Source organism: Pongo abelii, chromosome 19 (genome assembly GCF_028885655.2).
Source record: "Pongo abelii isolate AG06213 chromosome 19, NHGRI_mPonAbe1-v2.0_pri, whole genome shotgun sequence".
NCBI classification, from domain to species: Eukaryota; Metazoa; Chordata; class Mammalia; order Primates; family Hominidae; genus Pongo; species Pongo abelii.
In genome coordinates, this window is record NC_072004.2 from 83,467,737 (window position 1) to 83,487,350 (window position 19,614).

The 19,614-nt window shown below is 42.0% G+C and overlaps 1 long non-coding RNA gene across 1 annotated transcript; it reads left to right on the top strand.

Moving 5' to 3' along the window:
- Positions 1-407: 407 nt before the first annotated feature.
- LOC129051422 (uncharacterized) lies at positions 408-19,085 on the top strand. Its single transcript, XR_008515685.2, has 3 exons — positions 408-848; positions 12,950-13,053; positions 13,588-19,085. It is a non-coding gene; the product is annotated as an uncharacterized LOC129051422 (long non-coding RNA).
- Positions 19,086-19,614: the final 529 nt, after the last annotated feature.

Here is a 19,614-nt window from a genome sequence, read left to right on the forward strand (position 1 = left end):
AACTACAAGACCAGGAGCAGAGCACTCCTGGGGCTTCGCTGGAACCATCAGCGTGGGAATGCTGTCTCTTCCCTCGCCGGAAAGACGCCAAGTTCCCGGCGGGCAGCAGACTCGGTTCTAATCTTCCTCGCCCCAGCCTCTCGGAGCGCCCTGCACGCAGTGGGCGTCTAATAAATGCAGTCGGCCCCGCTTGGACTAAAGCTCTCCCTTAAGTGGACCGGACACTAAACCCCTCCAGGTGCCACAGAGCTGCCGCTCCCGCCGCCAATTTGCTCCTTGCCTGCTCCCTCCCCGCGTTCCGCGTGGGACCCTCGGCGGCAGCTCACACCTTCCCTGACTGCCGGTGCCCGCTCCGGGCATCCTGCGCGCTCCCGCCGGCCCCGCCCCGCTGATCCCGCCCCGCCCCGCCGGCCCCGCCTCCCGTCTCCCCCCAGCCCCCCGGAGCCGACAAGTGATGGCCGCCGCGGCCCCAGGTCCCGGGTCCCTCAGATAAGAGGGCCAGTGGAGGAGGAAGCGGCCAAGTCCACGATCCTGCTCCGGTGCCGCCGAGCACCGCCCACCTCAGCCGACCAGCCCCGTCGGCTATTGGGCCTCGCCGAGACGAGAGGAGGGAAAGGCCGCGGCGTCCTCTCCCTCCGCGGCTCATGGCGACGACACTTGGCACACCCGGGACCCTCAGGCCGTTGCGGTTGCGTCGTCAGCTGCTCGGGCCCCAGCCCCGGCCGCTGTGGTGACTCCGCCGCGCCTCGCCTTCGCCCCGGTCCCCGTCCCGCCCGCCGCCTCAGCCGCCAGGGACATGTCTAACCCCGGAGGCCGGAGGAACGGGCGGGTCAAGCTGCGCCTGACGGGTGAGGCGGGGCGGCGGGCCCGGCCGGGCAGCCGCGGGGTGGGCGAGCTGGCGGGGGGTGCCTGTGGCCTTGGGAAGGGCCAGGGTCGCGATCAATGGTGAGTTGGGGGTCGGAGGAGTGGGAAGGCCTAGTTCAGGGAGAGTAGTTGGAAAACCACTTGCTCCGGTTTGGATATTCTTTAAAAAGCCGAGGATGACTCGGGGCGGGGGGTGGTCTTTTGTGGAGGGGAGGATACACCGGTTCGCATCGCAGGCGGATTTCAGGTCGGAAAGTCTTGGTCAAGGAGCCAGACGCTGCCTCCCGGGGCTCGGGGAGCAGCCCCTGGGCTACCGCCCAGGTGAGATCGTGAAGGGGATGAAGAGCTCCCGTGGCGAGGATTATTGAATCCGGTTGCTGACTGCGAGCAGTAAACACTCCTTAAAGATGGAGCGCTTAACGGGAGGGTGTGCGTGTGTGTTCCCGGGTTGTTACCTTACACACCCAGTTATGCCCGCATGAAAAACCTTTACTCCCCGCCGCCGGCCACCGCTGCCGGGGCCACACACCTTAAACTCATGTCTCTCTGAGGAGAGGAGACAGGTTGACTTTTCCGGTGTGCCTGTCTGATCCGACGGCTCGGACTCATTGTACACTGTGTCTTGGAAGTGTCTGATTGTAGGGTGGCATGTTTGGGGTTGTTACTTATAGGCCGCAGAAATTGTGTCTCACTTCTAGCTCCAGACCTGCTTTAAAAACACACTTTTTTTTGGTGGGGGGGGGGCGGAGGGGGTACAATTCTAAGTATGTCCTCATACAAATTTTCGAACAAACTTTCTGTTACTCTCCCCACCCTCCCCCTTCCTTTTTCTAAATGGAAAAGAATGTCCGGAGGGGTTGCCAGATAGAAGACTACACTTACAAAGTGTTTATGATTCCAGGTGCATGAAATCTTTAACATTACAGATACGTTTTTCTTACGGTGCCATTTTTGGTATTCTTATATGGACATGCCACCCCCATTTTAAGAAAACTTGTATTTGGTTTGAAAAGGAATTGGAATCACGGCGTTATCCTACCTTCACCATTTACCCCTGATAAATTGTCCACGTTTATATTCGGATGAGTGGTGAGAAAGATAATTTTCCGTAGAAGATTTGTGTGTGCGTGCACGTGTACTAATAAACTATAATTATGTTTGCCCACACTAGACTTTGAGATTTATTTGGACTAATTTTGTAGTTGAATGCTTGTGTGTCACATCCCAGTCCACTGGCTGAACTTGCTAGATGAAAACTTGCAGTGAATTTGGTATTTGAGACTTTAGCTTGAATGTATGTTGGCTGCAATTTAAATAATATATTACCTTCATGACAGTTTTCCTTTCCCTAGGGAAAATTGCAGGGAATCATTAACTGAGTGGTTCTTAATGGAAAACCTGTATTGGAGGATACTTGTATTCCACCCCCTCCCCCCCATTCAGTGTCCTTATATTGGGAGGAGTCAATGGAAACCTTTATAGGGGATCTTTGTTGCTTTAGAGTTTATCTGTTGCTGTTGCTATCTGGAGTCAGTGATCGTGGAAAGAACATGTGATCCCAGGTGTGCAGAAAGCGTCAGAAATAGGCTGTTTCCATTTACTTTCCTCTGGGCTATATAGAGAAAATGAGGGAAAAAATAGGGATTTTGATTTTCTGCAGATAAAATGAGTTGAGGTTTTTAGTATGACTCAATAGATCTTTAAGTGTTTATCTGTAGTTTCCGTACTGCCTATGATACATTATAAAAATTTATATATAAAGTTTGTTAAGAGGAAAGATTATGCTTATATTTTAGGGGAAGAGGGAATATTGAACTACATTTATAGAGTGATTTTGTTTCAGATTTTTCTGAAGAATTTTAAATAGCCTGTGTCCTCTTAATGGTAAAAACAGTGTGAGGTACTCTGAGTTTCTTACAACTATTTGTCTCTGTATAGTTTTCTCTTAAAATTTGACAAATATTAAAAACATTGTCCTTCCTTCTTTGGTTACAGTGGAGTCTCTTCTGTTTTGTCAGGAAAGTTAACATATTGTGTTTTTCATTTTTGTTCATCATTTACAAATCAGATGGTATAGATTTTAGCAAATAGATTTTAAGAACTGGATTCAATTAGCAGCTTTTAAGGACATAAACATTAAAGGGTTAGATGGAAAAGATTGTTTTGACTAACTGGATAAATGACAGGGCTGTGTTTGATGTGCGTCCAGGAATTGGTCTGGAGCTGGTGCCCAACTTCTCAGTCCATCTTGAGAAGCCAAATAAAATACTTAACCTAGGCCTCATTTTGTTTAAAAAAAAAAAAAAAGTTGATTCTTTGTGAAGACCTTAAGAAATGTTTGGCATACCTTTAGACTAAGTGTTTAACAGTTCATTTAGATCTGGGTTCCCTAATAGAGGAAAAAAAATCACTTAAAAAAAGACAGATCCCACAGTTAATTTATATTTGGTTTATAATACACTTGGGCTATAAGGTGTTTTAAAATTATTGTTCTTTGCTTTAAGTTAATACCATATTAGTATTTTAAATTTATAGAGTACCTTTGATTTCAAGATGCTGTATAAACTTTAGTTACTTGGTGATAACCTTATTATGGAATTGCCCCTTTACTGAAAGCTATAAACATTTCTTGCGTGGTGACACACACACACACACACACACACACACACACTCTCACACACTCATACACACTCTTTCTGAAGAAGAGGAAATATTTAAACCATGAGATCTCTGCCCACAATTGATATTAGACCTTTCCACATATTATTCTTAAAACTACAATCAGTGAACTGTTTGGTATTTGTCAACGCTAACAAGGTGGGGCTAATTTAATAATTTAATCCCAAATTTTAGATTCCTCAGGCAATTGGGGGTTAGAATCCGATTTCATCCATCAAGCTACTTCTGTTCTTTATGACACATTAACATATGATCATTAAAATGGGCTGTATGGTAACACTATCAACTTCAACTACTATTTCTATAACGAATTGATTACAAAATGTATAATTTCTATATCATTATACTTATACGACTATCTGATACAGGCTTTTCTTCCAATGGTTTGGATAGAAAAATATTCTTTTTTTTTTTTGAGTCGGAGTCTCGCTCTGTCGTTCAGGCTGGAGTGCAGTGGTGCAATCTCGGCTCACTGCAAGCTCCACCTCCCAGGTTCACGCCATTCTCCTGCCTCAGCCTTCCGAGTAGCTGGGACTACAGGTGCCTGCCACCATGCCTGGCTAATTTTGTTTTTGTATTTTAAGTAGAGACGGGGTTTCACCGTGTTAGCCAGGATGGTCTCGATCTCCTGACCTCATGATCCGCCCACCTTGGCCTCCCAAAGTGCTGGGATTACAGGCGTGAGCCACCGCGCCTGGCCTAGAAAAATATTCTTTACAGTAAACACTTTGGGATAATTTTTTAGACCATTATTGTTTCTGAAAACCAAAGGTTGGAAAAAGCAGCTCAGTGTAATTTCTAATATTTTAAATTCTTAGGTATGGAGAAGTAGAACAAGATTACTCCTCTAGAACATTTATTTCAGACCTTTTTATAAATTTAATGTTTTTGTATGCTGCTTCTCATGTTATTAGTTTCAAACCCGTTGGCAATAAGGAGGTTGAACTTGTCTATAATGTAAGGAAATTTAACTTTAAAAAGTTCCCTTTAGATATGCTAGCATCTTAATCTTGGTACACTACATATTTTATCGATTCAAGGCTTTAAAAATTATAGCTTCATTCTGTTTCATAGCTTTTTAAGTATGCCTATACACCATAATGATTTTATTTATTTTTTGAGATGGAGTTTCGCTCTTGGCTGAAGTGTAATGGCCCAATCTTGGCCCACTGCAACCTCCGCCTCCCAGGTTCAAGCGATTCCCTGCCTCAGTCTCTTGAGTAGCTGGGATTACAGGCGCCCACCACCACACCTCGATAATTTTTTTTTGTAGAGATGGGGTTTCACCATGTTGGCCAGGCTGGTCTTGAACTCCTGACTTCAGGTGATCTGCGTGCCTTGGCCTCTCAAAGTGCTGGGATTACAGGTGTGAGCCACCGCACCCAGCCCATAATGACTTTTATATACTAGAGGTGTTAGTAATTTGAATGTCCCCAGTTCATTTTATTTTCTTGGTTTCTGAGGAGGAAGCCAAGGTAGCTGAGCGCCTTCCTTTTCTCTTAAATTCTGTCTTCTAGTCTAACCCTCTTCAGGCAGGCAGTAGAACATGTCAAGGTTCTTGATGTAGTTTGGTAGTCATAGTAAAGTCTGTGTATTTTAGTCATAACTTTTATTTTTTTCTTGTTGGTTGAGCTGTTACTATCACAGCATACTAACATCTCATTTAGCATAACTCAGTTTTCAAGATAAATGAAGGGTCATACTTATGCATACAAGATTTTATTTTAGCCTTTTTTTTTTTTTTTTGGCAGAGTCTCATTCTGTTGCCCATGCTGGAGTGCAGTGGCAACAGCGTGCAGTGAGCGATCCCGACTCTCTGCAGCTTTGACCTCCTGGCTCAAGTGATATTTCCCACCTTGGCTTCCCAAGTAGCTGGGACTACAGGTATGCGCCACCGTGACTGGCTAATTTTTTTTACTTTTTTTCTTCCCCCCAGTAGATATGGGCTTTCTCCAGGTTGCCCAGGCTGGTCTTGAACTTTTGCACTCAGGAGATCCTCCTGCCTCAGCCTTCCAAAATGCTGGGATTACAGGTGTGAGCCACCATGCCTGGCCTATTTTAGTCTTTTTTGGTGAGAGTCTTAAAGATGTAATATGTCCTCCTCTTTTAAAATAGGTCATACTTAGTAGAACTTGATGTTTTACTTATGATTCAATATAATTATGAATATAAATTATTGTTTTGTTGCATATGTAATGTGAGGATCTCATTAGGGCCTGTAGAGAGAAGTATTTCACCCTGGCTAAACGGTGATAGGTCATTTAACTTTGTTCTTACTAGTTTTTCTCTTTGCCTTCATTTTTGTTTACTGATACTTTCTTTGTCTAAGAATGCTGAACCCTTGAAATACACCATTGTAATCAGCATTGTTACTTGTTTCTGTATGATTGACATGTATTGAAAGTTTAAGTGCCAGATGCTGTGTTAAGTTCATATCTATTATCACTTTTAATTTTCATAGTAGCTCTAAGTGGTAGGAGAAACTGAAAGTTGGAGAAGTACATGTCACAACCAAAGTTGTCTAGAAAGCTTATTACAAGTTTATTAGAATTTGTGTGGAAAAATAAAATTGACATATTCTGTTCACTTGGAATTGCCCTCGCCCCTACCAATACTTGCCCATCTTTTAAGGCTCAAGGATTACTATTATCCCTAGAACCTTCCGTGACCTGAGTTGAACTGTCCTCTGTGACTCTAAGAAACTCTTCTTCTAGTATCAGACCTAACCCACTGGTAGGATTTATTGTTCCTATGCTTTAAGTTCCATGAAGTCAGGATCCTTGTGTGAGTATGGATTAAGACCTTTTTGGCATTTTATTTAATGAATTCTGGAGAGCTATAAATAGTTCCGAATAGTTCTGCATGTGTTCTTTATGGCTAATGCATTGGGTATGAGTGGCAAGAGGTGAGGCTCTAGACAGGGACCAACCTAGTTTGGACCTTTTTGTAGTTTGCCAAGATGTTCATTTTTTTTTAAGGTGGTGGGAACCATTGCAGGATTTTAAGCTTTGATATATTTGCTGTTTAGACACAATCTGGGAGCAATATGGAGGATGGACTGGAATGGGAACCATGAAGACTGGTTTTAGGATAACTGGTTAAGAAGAGTCAACAGCAACCATTGTTCAGTTTTGTTTTCTTGTTTGAACGTTTATTTCCAAATTTTTTATTACAAATAATTGCTGTAAACATCTTGGTGTAGGTAACTTTGATTTTTTTTAAAGGATTTTTTTTTTAGGACGCTTCCATAAAAATAGTGTTACTGAGTTCAAGTGTGTGGATATTTTTAAGGTTTCGTGATTAATTTTTCCTTTAGGCTGCTTCTTAAAAGAGTTGGGCCTATTTAAAGCAGCAGTAAATAAAGATGTCCCTTTTCACTATTCTGTTATAAGCATTAGCTAATAGGGTTTTAAATTTTTTTTGCTAATTTCATGGCATGTGCCATTTAAACATTCGTGAAGCAGAATATTTTCCTGTCTGTTTACTAATCATATTTATTTTCATTGACTTGTTTGGCCTTGTCCTAGTTATGTTAGAGCCTTAGTGTTTTTCTTATTCATCTACCTGAGACTTACAAATATATTAATCTGTTGTCATATTTGCTACAAACATTTCCATGGTGAATTGTCTTTTAATATTGGTCTTTGTTTGGACGTGTAGAAATGTGTTACCTTAGGAGTCAAAATCTGTCCAACTTTTGTTTTGTTTTTCCTGTTCTATACTTGGAAAGCCTTTTTCTTCAAGAAGTTTGATAAGTGTTTTTTAAAAATGCTTTAATAAACTATTCCCCCTTCAATTTCTATTTAGCCATCTCATCATTATTTATTAACCAGTTCTTCCTTTCAACAGTGATGTAGTATCTTTTCAGTTATGTTAATTATAAGAGTCAGATATATCTCTTGTTCAGTGCCATACTATTTTCATTATTGTAGCTTTATAATTTAGTTTAATATTCTCACTAGGCCAGTTTTTTTAAGAGATGGAGTCTCGCTCTGTCACCCAGGCTGGAGTACAGTGGTGTGATCTTGGCTCACTGCAGCCTCTAACCCCTGGGTTCAAGTGATTCTCCTGCCTCAACCTCCCTGGTAGCTGGGATTACAGGTGCATGCCATGACTCCCAGCCAGTTTTTTTGGGGTGAAGATGGGGTTATGTTGGTCAAGTTGGTCTCAAACTCCTGACCTCAAGTGATCTGCCTGCCTTGGCCTCCCAATTTTTTTTTTTTTTTTTTTTGCTATTCTTATGTTTTGCTTCCACATAAATATTAAACTTGTTAAGTTTAATAAGAAATTTCACTGGGGCCGGGCGTGGTGGCTCATGCCTGTAATCCCAGGACTTTGGGGAGGCTGAGGAGGGTGGATCATCTGAGGTCAGGAGTTTGAGACCAGCCTGGCCAACATGGTGAAACCCTATCTCTACTAATAATACAAAAATTAGTTGGGCGTGGTGGCACATACCTGTAATCCCAGCTACTGGGGAGGCTGCGTCAAGAGAATCACTTGAACCCAGGAGGCGGAGGTTGCAGTGAGCCGAGATCATGCCACTGTACTCCAGCCTGGGTAACAGAGTGAAGCTGTGTCTCAAAAAAAAAAAAAAAAAAAAAAAAAAAACGTTTCATTGGGATTATTATTAGAATTTCCTTACTTTGGGAAAAAGAGGCATCTAAGTTTATTTAGTTTTCTCACCCAGAAGCATGCTATGTTTTTACGTTTATTTAAGCTTTCGCCCATATTGTTTAGGATAGCTTTATAATTTTCTTCCTATGTTTGAATTTAATTTCAGATAATTTATATTTGTGTGATTTACATTGTGTTTTCTAATCCTAATTATTGCTTGTATTTAGGAATGCAGTTATATGTATTTTTGCTTGATTAGAACAATTTTGGCTGGGCATGGTGGCTCACACCTGTTATCCCAGCACTTTGGGAGGCCAAGGTGGGAGGATCACTTGAGCCCAGGAGTTCGAGACCAGCCTGGGCAACATAGTGAGACCTCATCTCTATATTTATTTATTTATTAATTTATTATTATTTTTTGAGACTGAGTTTCCCTCTTGTCGCCCAGACTGGAGTGCAATGGCGCCATCTTGGCTCACTGCAAACTCCGCTTCCCGGGTTCAAGCGATTCTTTGGCCTCAGCCTCCCGAGTAGCGGGGATTACAGGCATGCTAATTTTGTATTTTTAGTAGAGACGGGGTTTCTCCATGTTGGTCAGGCTGGTCTCGAACTCCCGACCTTAGGTGATCCACCTGCCTTGGCCTCCCAAAGTGCTGGGACTACAGGCATGAGCTACCGCGCCCGGCTGATGCTAGTTTTCTAGGTATCAGTGTTTGGTACTTGTTACAGTTGAATGTTAATACTTAAGATTTTTCTTTTCTCTTGGATTCCTCCCCAACATGTAAGTAGCTGAACAAAGTGAGAAATTTTGTTTATTTTATTAAAATTTTTTTAAATACGAGCAGTCTCCTGAACAAGAATAGTTTCAGACAGACTCTGTTTTAGAATAGCTTCTGATGGCATTGGCTACCTTTTTTAAAAACCACATTTGATGTTGTATTAAAAAGTATCAAAACCTAATCTTAAGTTTGATTGGCAGTTTGGTTTGGTTTTATACAAAAATTGATAGCAGACATAAAGTTTAAATTATTTATTTATTCTGAGACAGAGTTTTGCTCTTGTTGCCCAGGCTGGAGTGCAGTGGCGCCATCTCTGCTCACCGAAACCTCTGCCTCCCGGGTTCAAGCGATTCTCCGGCCTCAGCCTCCCGAGTAGCTAGGATTACAGGCATGCACCACCATGCCAGTGTAATTTTTTTTGTATTTTTCGTAGAGACGGGGTTTCTCCATGTTGACCAGGCTGGTCTCGAACTTCCAACCTTAGGTAATCTGCCTGCCTCGGCCTCCCAAAGTGCTGGGATTACAGGTGTGAGCCACCGCTCCTGGCCTAAACTTTAAATTTTTAAATAAACCGTGATGATTCATTTTTAGGGAGGAATTACCACATAGATTATTGCAATCATGCAATGCTATTCCCATTTCTTCCCAAAAAGTTTCCTCTTACCTCTTCATAGCCAGTTGTCTTCTTTAATACCCAGAACTTATCAACTACTGATCTGTTTTCTGTCACTATAATTTTGCCTTTTCTAGGATTTTGTGTAAATGGAATCATACCGTCTGCAGTCTTTTGGGTGAGGCTTCTTTTAGCATAATGCTTTTGAGATCCATCCATACTGGGTATCAGTACTTTGTTCCTTTTCATTCCTGAGGAATATTGCATTGTACATCAATTTGTTTATCCGTTTGTAAATATCCACAGACATTTGTTGTTTCCAGTTTTTGGCCATTACGAATAAACATTTGAGTACATGGCTCTTTGTGAACATGTTTTACTTGCCCTTGGGTAAATGAGTGGGATTGTTGCACCATACAAAAAGTATGCGTTTTAACTTTTTAAAAATCTGGGTGGATTGCTTGAGCCCAGGAGTTTGAGACCAGCCTGGGCAACATGGCAAAACTCCATCTCTATAAAAAATACAGAAATCGGTCAGGTGTGGTGGCCTGTGCCTGTAGTACCAGCTACCCAGGAAGCTGATGGAGGATTGATTGGGCCTGGGAAGTTAAGGCTGCAGTGAGCTGTGCTCACACCACTGCATTCTAGCGTGGGTGACCCTGTCTCAAAAAAAAAATAATAATAATTTTTTTTCAAAGTTGTACCATTTTGCATTTCTACCAGCATTGTATGAGTTTCAGTAGTTCCTCATCCTAGTCAGCACTTGATATTGTCTCTTTGATTTTAGCCATTCTAATTGGTAGGTACAGATATTTCTTTATACTTTAATTTTTACTTCCTTAATAACCTACAGTTTTAAGCATATTTTAATGGACCTATTTATTGTCCATATAATCTTTGGTGAATATCTAAGTCTTTTGTTCATGTTTTAAAATTGGATTGTTTTCTTATTGAGTTTGAGAATTCTTTATGTATTCTGGATATAAGCCTTTTATGAGATAAATACTTTGCAAATATTTCCTCCTGGACCGTAGCTCCCACCCACCCTGCAAAAGATGTCCCAAAGAGAAGAAGTTTTGAATGCTGATGAAACCTGTTTATCAACTTTTTTCTTTTGTGGTTCATGTTTTTTGAGTCCTAAGTCTTTTTCTAAACCAGAGTTCTAAAGATTTTTTCTGTGTTTTTTTCAGCATTATTTATAATTTTAACTCATACATTTAAACTTATTTTCAAGTTAATTTTTTAATATGCTCTGAGAAGTAAGGGTCCTGGTTTTTTTTTCATATGGATATTCCATTTTTGTAGCACTATTTGTTGAAAATACTTTTGTTTCCTCCATTGAATTGTCTTGGCACCTTGGTAGAAAATCAGTTGACAAGCCAGGCGTAGTGGCTCATGCCTGTTCTTTGGGAGGCCAAGGCCAGCGGATCACTTGAGGTCAGGAGTTCGAGACCAGCCTGGCCAACATGGCGAAACCCTGTCTCTACTAAAAATACAAAAATTAGCCGGGCATGTTGGTGGGCGCCTGTAATCCCAGCCACTCGGGAGGCTGAGGCAAGAGAATCACTTGAACCCAGGAGGCGGAGTTTGCAGTGAGCCGAGATCTCACCACTGCACTCCAGCCTGGGCGACAGAACGAGACTCTGTCTCAAAACAAACAAAAAAATCAGTTGACAATATACATATAATTCTATTTCTGGACTCTCTTCTGTTTTCTTTATCTATGATTCTACCCCTTTTAAGTTTATTCTTTTTAACACCGTGCTGTCTTGATTACTATAGCTTTAAAATAAAGCAGCTTTCAAACAAATTGAGTCTTTGATTTAGGATCTTGTAATGCTTTGGAGCCATTGTTTAATTTGTTCAGCCAATAAGTATTTATCATTTTTGATCTGTGACAGATATTATTTTTATTATGTGGTACCATGAATGGAGATATGAGAAATCAGAAAAAGCCTAGATTGGGCCCTGTAGTTTTCCTTTAAGAATTTCTATTATGAACCTTACATTTTTAAATTATTAATCTTTTTCATCTCTTACTGATGTGATGAAAGAGGATTATGACAACCAGGACTTAACAAAGTTTGCCTGTTTACCAGCTGTCAGTCCCCTCAAATCACTTTTGGAAAAAGGTGGGATATAAAGAATAAACATATCTAAAATGTGACTATAGAAAAGAAAGGAGGTGATTGGTGTGTTAAGTGTGGGTTGGATTATGAGTATTTATTGTTTTTGCTTGTATTATTTTTGTGACAGGGTCTCTGTCACCCAGGCTGCAGTGCAGTGGCACAATCAGAGCTCACTGCGATCTTGAACTGGGCTCTAGTGATCCTCCCGCCTCAGCCTTCTGAATAGCTGGGTCTACAAACATGAACCACCATGCTCAGCTAATTTTTTAATTTGTTTTATTTTTTGTAGAGATGGGGGCCTCACTGTGTTGCCCAGGCTGGTCTCGAACTCCTGGCCTCAAGTGATCCCCTGCCTTGGCCTTCCAAAGTGCTGGGATTATAGGCCTGAGCCATTGCTGTGCCTGGCCTGCTTTTGCTTGCCTTATTTTATGTGTATATTTTTTCTAAAAGGCAAAAGAAAGGAAGAAACAATTTTATTAAAATGTAAGCATATATATATTCAAAAAATATATACACATATATACAAATATATGTGTATACACATACAAAATTGCATACACATATACAAATATATATGTGTATATATTTTTTGAGACAGAGCCTTGCTCTGTTGCCCAGGCTGGAGTGCAATGGCGTGATCTCAGCTCACTGCAACCTCCGCCTCCTGGGTTCAAGCGATTCTCCTGCCTCACCCTCCCGAGCAGGTGGGATTACAGGCACCCACTACTATGTCCAGCTAATTTTTGTATTTTTAGTATACATGGGGTTTTACCATGTCTGCCAGGATGGTCTCGATCTCTTGATCTCGTGATCCGCCTGCCTCGGCTTCCCAAAGTGCTAGGATTACAGGCGTGAGCCACTGCACCTGGCCTTTTTTTATTTTTTTAAGAGAGACAAGGTCTTGCTCTGTCACTCAGGCTGGAGTGCAGTGGCATGATCATAGCTCACTGTAGCCTTGAACTCTTGGGCTCAAGCAGTCCTCCCACCTTAGCTTACCAAGTAGCTAGGACTACAGGTGCCTGCCACCATGCCCAGCTATTTAAGAGAAAACTTTTTCGTACAGATAGAGTTTCACTATGTTGCCCAGGCTGGTCTAGAATTCCTGGCCTCAGGTGATCCTACCACCTGAGGATTACAGGTGTGATCTACTGCACCTGGCCAAATTTCACCTTATTTTGACTTGAGTTTTTTGAGTGGATTGGCAGGGAGCAATTAAGTAATAGGCTAAAAGGACCTAATAGTAATAGTGTGTTAAAAATTATTTTTTTCAGGAATCATATTGACAGATCATGAAAATGAGACCAAAAGATCTCTGGAAGCGATTAATGATAAAATTTCATGGAGAAGAAGGCCTTGACTACAGAGGGGTTACCAGGTAAGGACTTGCTTGCCAGGTTATGACATACGCATCTTTGTACTTACCAATTTAAGATACTTCCTGCGGTGTAACTTTCTCATCGACATTTATTTTTTGGTATTCTATTCCCTAATGTTTGTATTACTGAGGATATCCTAATAGATGTATTCATAATGAGGTTAGGGTAGTACCGCTACTGGACAAGTATTTTAGAACTTCCCAATAGATCATCTGAGTCCAGTGAGACTGCAGGCCCTGTGTTTTCTCCATCTCTCTCCTTCAGCATGTTATTGCCTCTGCTTTACATTGTCAGGAACAGTTTTGAGATTTAAATGATATATGACGAACTGAATACTGGTTCTCTTTGCTTCCATTGTTATGCCTTTTTTCCTTGTTAAATGAATGTGTATGAATGCATGTGTGTATACACATGTACATATCATGATGGTCCTCAGAATGTTTCAGTACAGAAGGTGTAATGCTTCTGCTACATTTGTAACTCACAGGTCAAGTCAAATTGATTTTCTTTTCTTTTCTTTTTTTTGGAGACAGGGTCTCCCTCTGTCACCCAGGCTGGAGTGTAGTGGCACGATCTTGGGTCACTGCAACCTCCCCAAGCTGGGCTCAAGAGATCCTCCCACCTCAGCCTCCTGAGCAGCTGGGACTACAGGTACAAGCCACCACACCCAGCTGATTTTTGTATTTTTTTTGTAGAGATGGGGTTTCGCGATGTTGCCCAGGCTGATCTCGAACTCCTGAGCTCAAATAGTCTGCCTGCCCCGGCCTCCCAAAGTGCTGGGATTACAGGTGTGAGCCACCACACCCAGCCAGTGATTTATTTCTGATATTATATTTACTATAAGAATTCTTTTCTAAATATGAAAATTAGTTTTATATAAATGTAGGAGAAACACTAGCTCTGTATTGAAATGTTTTAAGGATCATTGTAATTCTGCTTTCCCTAATCTTAAATCCAACCAAAATTAAATTATGTTTTCAATAATTCCCATTATTATTTAGCATTACATGTGTGTATTTGTAGACTTATTTTCATTTTGTCATCTTTTAAACCTATAGATGGGTGGTTTCTTTAGCGTGGATTTTTAAAAATAATCTCTTACACATCATACTTAGGACTTGATAGTTTCTGTGGAATTTGTGTTACTGACTTATAACTAGAGTTTGAATGTTTATTGGGAAAACTTAATCATGATCATCTGCTGGTGGCATCTAAGTACTATAATTATATGTATAGGTCAAATAAGTAGTTTAATTAATTAATTTTTTAGGGACAGGGTCTCTCTCTGTCACCCAGGCTCAATGGAGTGCAGTGGTGTGATCATGGCTCACTGCAGCCTTGAACTCCTAGGTACAAGTGATCTTCTTGCCTCAGCCTCCTAAAGAGCTAGGACTATAGGCACATGCTTCTATGCCTATTTAAAAAAATTTTTTTTGGCCAGACACAGTGGCTCATGCCTGTAATCCCAGCACTTTGGGAGGCCGAGGCGGGCGGATCACGAGGTCAAGAGATTGAGACTATCCTGGCCAACATGATGAAACCCCGTCTCTACTAAAAATACACACAAAAATTAGCTGGGCGTGGTGGCATGCGCCTGTAGTCCCAGCTATTCGGGAGGCTGAGACGGGAGAATCGCTTGAACCTGGGAGGTGGAGGTTGCAGTGAGCCAAGATCATGCCACTGCACTCCAGCCCGGGTGACAGAGTGAGACATTGTCTCAAAAAAAAAAAAAAAAAAAAAAATTAGAATAATTAGTGTCAGCATTAAGTTAGTGCTGAGACCATAACCACTGTAAACAGGCACTCAAAGAGAAGGAAGACCAATAGTCTTCCTTCTTGAATAGTTCTTGAACTCCCAAGAGATTCTTGACATGCCAACTCGTAAGTTTATTTTGTTCCCCCATCCTAGCTATAAGGCTGTTTGGAATGGTTCTTTTTCTTGGTATCTCCAGCAAGTGCCTGGCCCAGAATCATACAAGATGAGGGAATAAATTATGACCATCTCAATGTCTTTAAATAAAATAACAAAGGTAGGTGAAGGGAACTGGAAGGAAGGAGACAAATGTGAATTTTAAGATTTTTATGGAGCAGAGATGCTACCCTGTCCCATCAAGCTTTGAGGCCCTGGCAAGACAGGATGCCTGAGCCTGCAAAGCAGAAGCTAGACCTTAGGCAGGAATGAAGTCAACATGGTCAGTGCCACTCTGTGGAGCCCTGTGGGGCGCCCAGCCTGCATCCCCAGCAGACGTCACTCTGCCTCCAGCTCGAGGCAGGGGCTGCAGAGCTTTCCTCTTCAACCTTCAGCTTGAGTTGGCAGGTGCACAGTCAAAACCTTCAGGGTCCTAGAGCATTCATTTTCAGGAAGTAAATCTTCAGGATGTACTGAAGCATCTTCAGAATAGCAAATATGAAGAGGCTGACCCATACTGACAGTTCTGTGATTTACATGATCATATTCAAGAAACAGAGGGAGGCCAATCACATATCCATATGGAAAAATATGAGCTTTCACTTCTAACTCACACCACACACAAAAATTAATCCCAGAAAGATCATAAACCTAATTGTGAAAGATAAATCACTAAAGCTTCTAGAAGATAATATAGGCAAATACCTTCAGATCCTTGGGGGAGATGAGTATCTCTTAAATGGGACAAAAACCAAGCAAGCCATAAACAAAAAGACTGATAAACTGCACATCATTAAAAGAATCTGTTCAATAAAAATACCATTAGGAGATTTAAAAGTCAAGCCCTATAGACTAGAAAGAGATACTTGATATATATACTGTTTTTGTCCAGTAAAAGACTCATATCTACAATATACAAAGAGCTCCTTCACATCAGTACATACACATACAACTCAATTTAAGACTGGGATGACAACTTGGACAGACATTCTATAAAAGAGGATTGACTGGCCAATAAGTAAATGAAAAGGTATCATCTTTAGTCATCAAGGAAATGAAAATTAAAACCACTACACATCTACTAGAGTGGCTAAAATGAAAAAGATTGGTAACACCATTGGCTAGGATAAAGAGCAACTAGAATGCTCATTTGTTGCCAATATGAGTATAAATTAGCACAGTTTAGAAAACTGTTTGGTGGTGGTATCTATTAAAGCTAAACATGCCAGGCACGGTGGCTCACGCCTGTAATCCCAGCACTTTGGGAGGCTGAGGCAGGTGGATCATGAGGTCAGGAGGTCGAGACCATCCTGGCTAACACAGTGAAACCCCGTCTCTACTAAAAATACAAAAAATTAGCTGGGCGTGGTGGCACGCGCCTGTAGTCCCAGCTACTCAGGAGGGTGAGGCAGGAGAATTGCTTGAACTGGGGAGGCAGAGGTTGCAGTGAGCTGAGATCACACCACTGCACTCCAGCGTGGGCGTCAGAGAGAGACTCCGTCTCGGGGGGAAAAAAAAAAAAGTAAATATATCCAAGGACCTAGCAATTCCTTTCCCAGGTATATACCCACAGAAATAAGCACCAAGGTTCTCTAAAAGCATGTACAAGATGTTCACTACAGCTTTCTTCATAATAGTCAAAACCTGGAAACAGCTGGGCATGGTGGCTCACACCTGTAATCCCAGAACTTTGGGAGGCTGAGGCAGGCGGATCACAAGGTCAGGAGTTCAAGACCAGCCTGGCCAATATAGTGAAACCCTGTGTCTACTAAAAATACAAAAATTAGCCGTGTGCGGTGGCACGTGCCTGTAATCCCAGCTACTTGGGAGGCTGAGGCAGGAGAATCACCTGAACCTGAGGGGCAGAGGTTGTAGTGAGCCAAGCTCATGCCACTACACGCCCGCCTGGGCAACACAGCGAGATTCCATCTCAAACAAACAAACAAACAAATCTGGAAACAACCCAAATGTCCATTAACAAGAGAATGGGTAATAGGCTGTGATATATTTTTACAATGGAGTATTACAGAACAATGGAAAAGAATGAACTACAGTCTTATGCTATATGTACAGCCGAAGCTCACAGATGTAGTATTCAGCGAAAGAAACCAGACACAAAAGAGTACATACTGCATGATTCCATTTATAGGTGTGAGGTTCAACAACAGGAGAAACTAACACACGGCTCTAGAAGTCAGAATGGTGGTTTTCAAGGGGCGCAATGACTGGGAGAAGGTACGCAGGAGTCTCTGGTGGGCTAGACATGTTCTAGATCTTGATCTAGATGGTGTTCACAGGGTGCGCATCATATGTAAATACTCACCAAGGTGGACACTGAAGATCTGGTACTTTAGATACATCATTCCTCAAAAAGTTTTTAAAGGAGAAAGTGGGGCAATTCAAAGGGGAAAAGACGGCCTTTTTAACAAATGGTGCTCGTTCTACTGGGTATCTACATCCTTGATACACAGAAGTTAACTCAAGATGGACCACAGACTCACATGTAAGAGCCAAAATAACATTCTTAGAAGAAATCATGGAAGTAAATCTTTGTGACCTTGGATTAGGTAATGGGTACTTAGATACCACACCAAAAGCACAAGTGACAAAAGAAAAACTAGATAAATTGAACTATATCAAAATTAGAAGCTTTTATGCTGCCAACAATACCATCAAAAGAGTGAACAGAATGGGAGAAAATATTTGTAAATCATGTATCTGGTAAGGGTCTAGTATCCAGAATATATATGATTTAAAGAACTAGCCTGGGCAACATGGTGAAACCTCGTCTCTATAAAAAATATAAAAAAAATTAGCTGGTCTTGGTGGTGTGAGCCTGTAGTCCCAGCTACTCAGGAGGCTAAGGCGGGAGGAGCATCTGAGCCTGGAAAGTTGAGGCTGCAGTGAGCTGAGATCACGCCACTGCACTCCAGCCTGGGTGACAGAGCAAGGCCCTGTCTCAAAAATAAATAAAAAAGAAGAGAAAAAAAGTACTATTATAATCCAACAACAACAACAAAACATAGTTTTAAAATGGGCAAAGGTAGCCTGAATGTGGTGGCTCACACTTGTAATCCTGGCACTTTTAGAGGTTGAAGCCGGAGGATCACTTGAGCCCAGGAGTTTGAGACCGGCCTGGCAACATCACAAAGCCCCATCTCTACAAAAAATTAACTGGTCATGGTGGCGCATGCCTATAATCCCAGCTATGTGGGAGGCTGAGGTGGGAGAATCACTTGAGGTCGGGAGGTTGAGGCTGCAGTGAGCTGTGATCATGCCACTGCACTCTAGTCTGGACAACACTAGATCCTGTCTTTTTTTTGAGATCCTGTCTCAAAAAAACAAACAAAAAAAAAGCCAAAGGTTCGGAATAGACATTTCTCCAAAGAAGATTCACAAATGGCCAATATGCACATGGAAAGATGTTCAACTTCATTAACTGTCAGGGAAACATAGATCAGAACCACAATGAGCTCCCACTTCTTACCCACAGTGATGGCTATCATAATAATTTTTTAAAAAACTAGACAGTAGGCCAGGCACAGTGGCTCACGGCTGTAATCCCAGCACTTTCGGAGGCTGAGCCAGGTGGATCACGGGGTCAGGAGTTCGAGATCAGCCTGACCAACATGGTGAAACCCTGTCTCTACTAAAAATACAAAAATTAGCCAGATGAGGTGGCATACACCTATAATCCCAGCTACTCAGGAGGGTGAGGCAGGAGAATCACTTGAACCCTTGAACCCGCAGCCAAGATCGTGCCGCTGCACTCCAGCCTGGGTGACAGAGCAAGACTCTGTCTCAAAAAAAAAAAAAAAAAAAAAAGTATACTGACAAACCTTGGGAGGCCGAGGCAGGAGAATTGCTTGAAACAGTTCAGTTGTGAACTACTGGGATGTATGTCACAGCTGATCAACATGTGAAGATACTGGTACTTGATAGCCTCTTAAGGAAAATTTGCTTCCAAATTTTAAGCTGGAAAGTCACTGGAATAACTTTAAAAAAAATTACAATACCTGGCTTTTTAGATTTTCGTTACGTGTGTTAAGAATTGTGTACAAATTGAAATGTCTGTACTGATCCTCAACCAATAAAATCTCAATTATGAAAGAAAAAAAAATAAGTAGTTTTGCAGGAGGCCTGACGTGGGCTGGAGTCACTCTGTTCTCCTCCTACAGCAGGGCCTCACTCTCCTCCCCCTCAGCAGCCGACTCTCCAGTTGGGGTCTTCTCTGTTGGGGTTTCAGTGTCCCTGGGATAAGAATAACAATGCCAAGGTTTTGATTCTTGAAAGGAACAATTAAGCTTCTCACCCCCTCCTCATTTTAGATGGGAACCGTGAGGGCCCTGTCGTCTACCCGGTGTCCCTGTTGAGGATCTCATCCTCGTTGGAAGACTCCTTGTCATGCAGCTTCATGGTTTCTTGTTTTTGTTTGTTTTTTTGAGACAGAGTTTTGCTCTTGTTGCCCAGGCTGGAGTGCAATGGTGTGATCTCGGCTCACTGCAACCTCCGCCTCCTGGGTTCAAGCAATTCTCCTGCCTCAGCCTCGCAAGTAGCTGGGATTATAGGCCTGCACCACCACGCCTAGCTAATTTTGTATTTTTAGTAGAGACGGGGTTTCGCCATGCTGGTCAGGCTGGTCTTGAACTCCC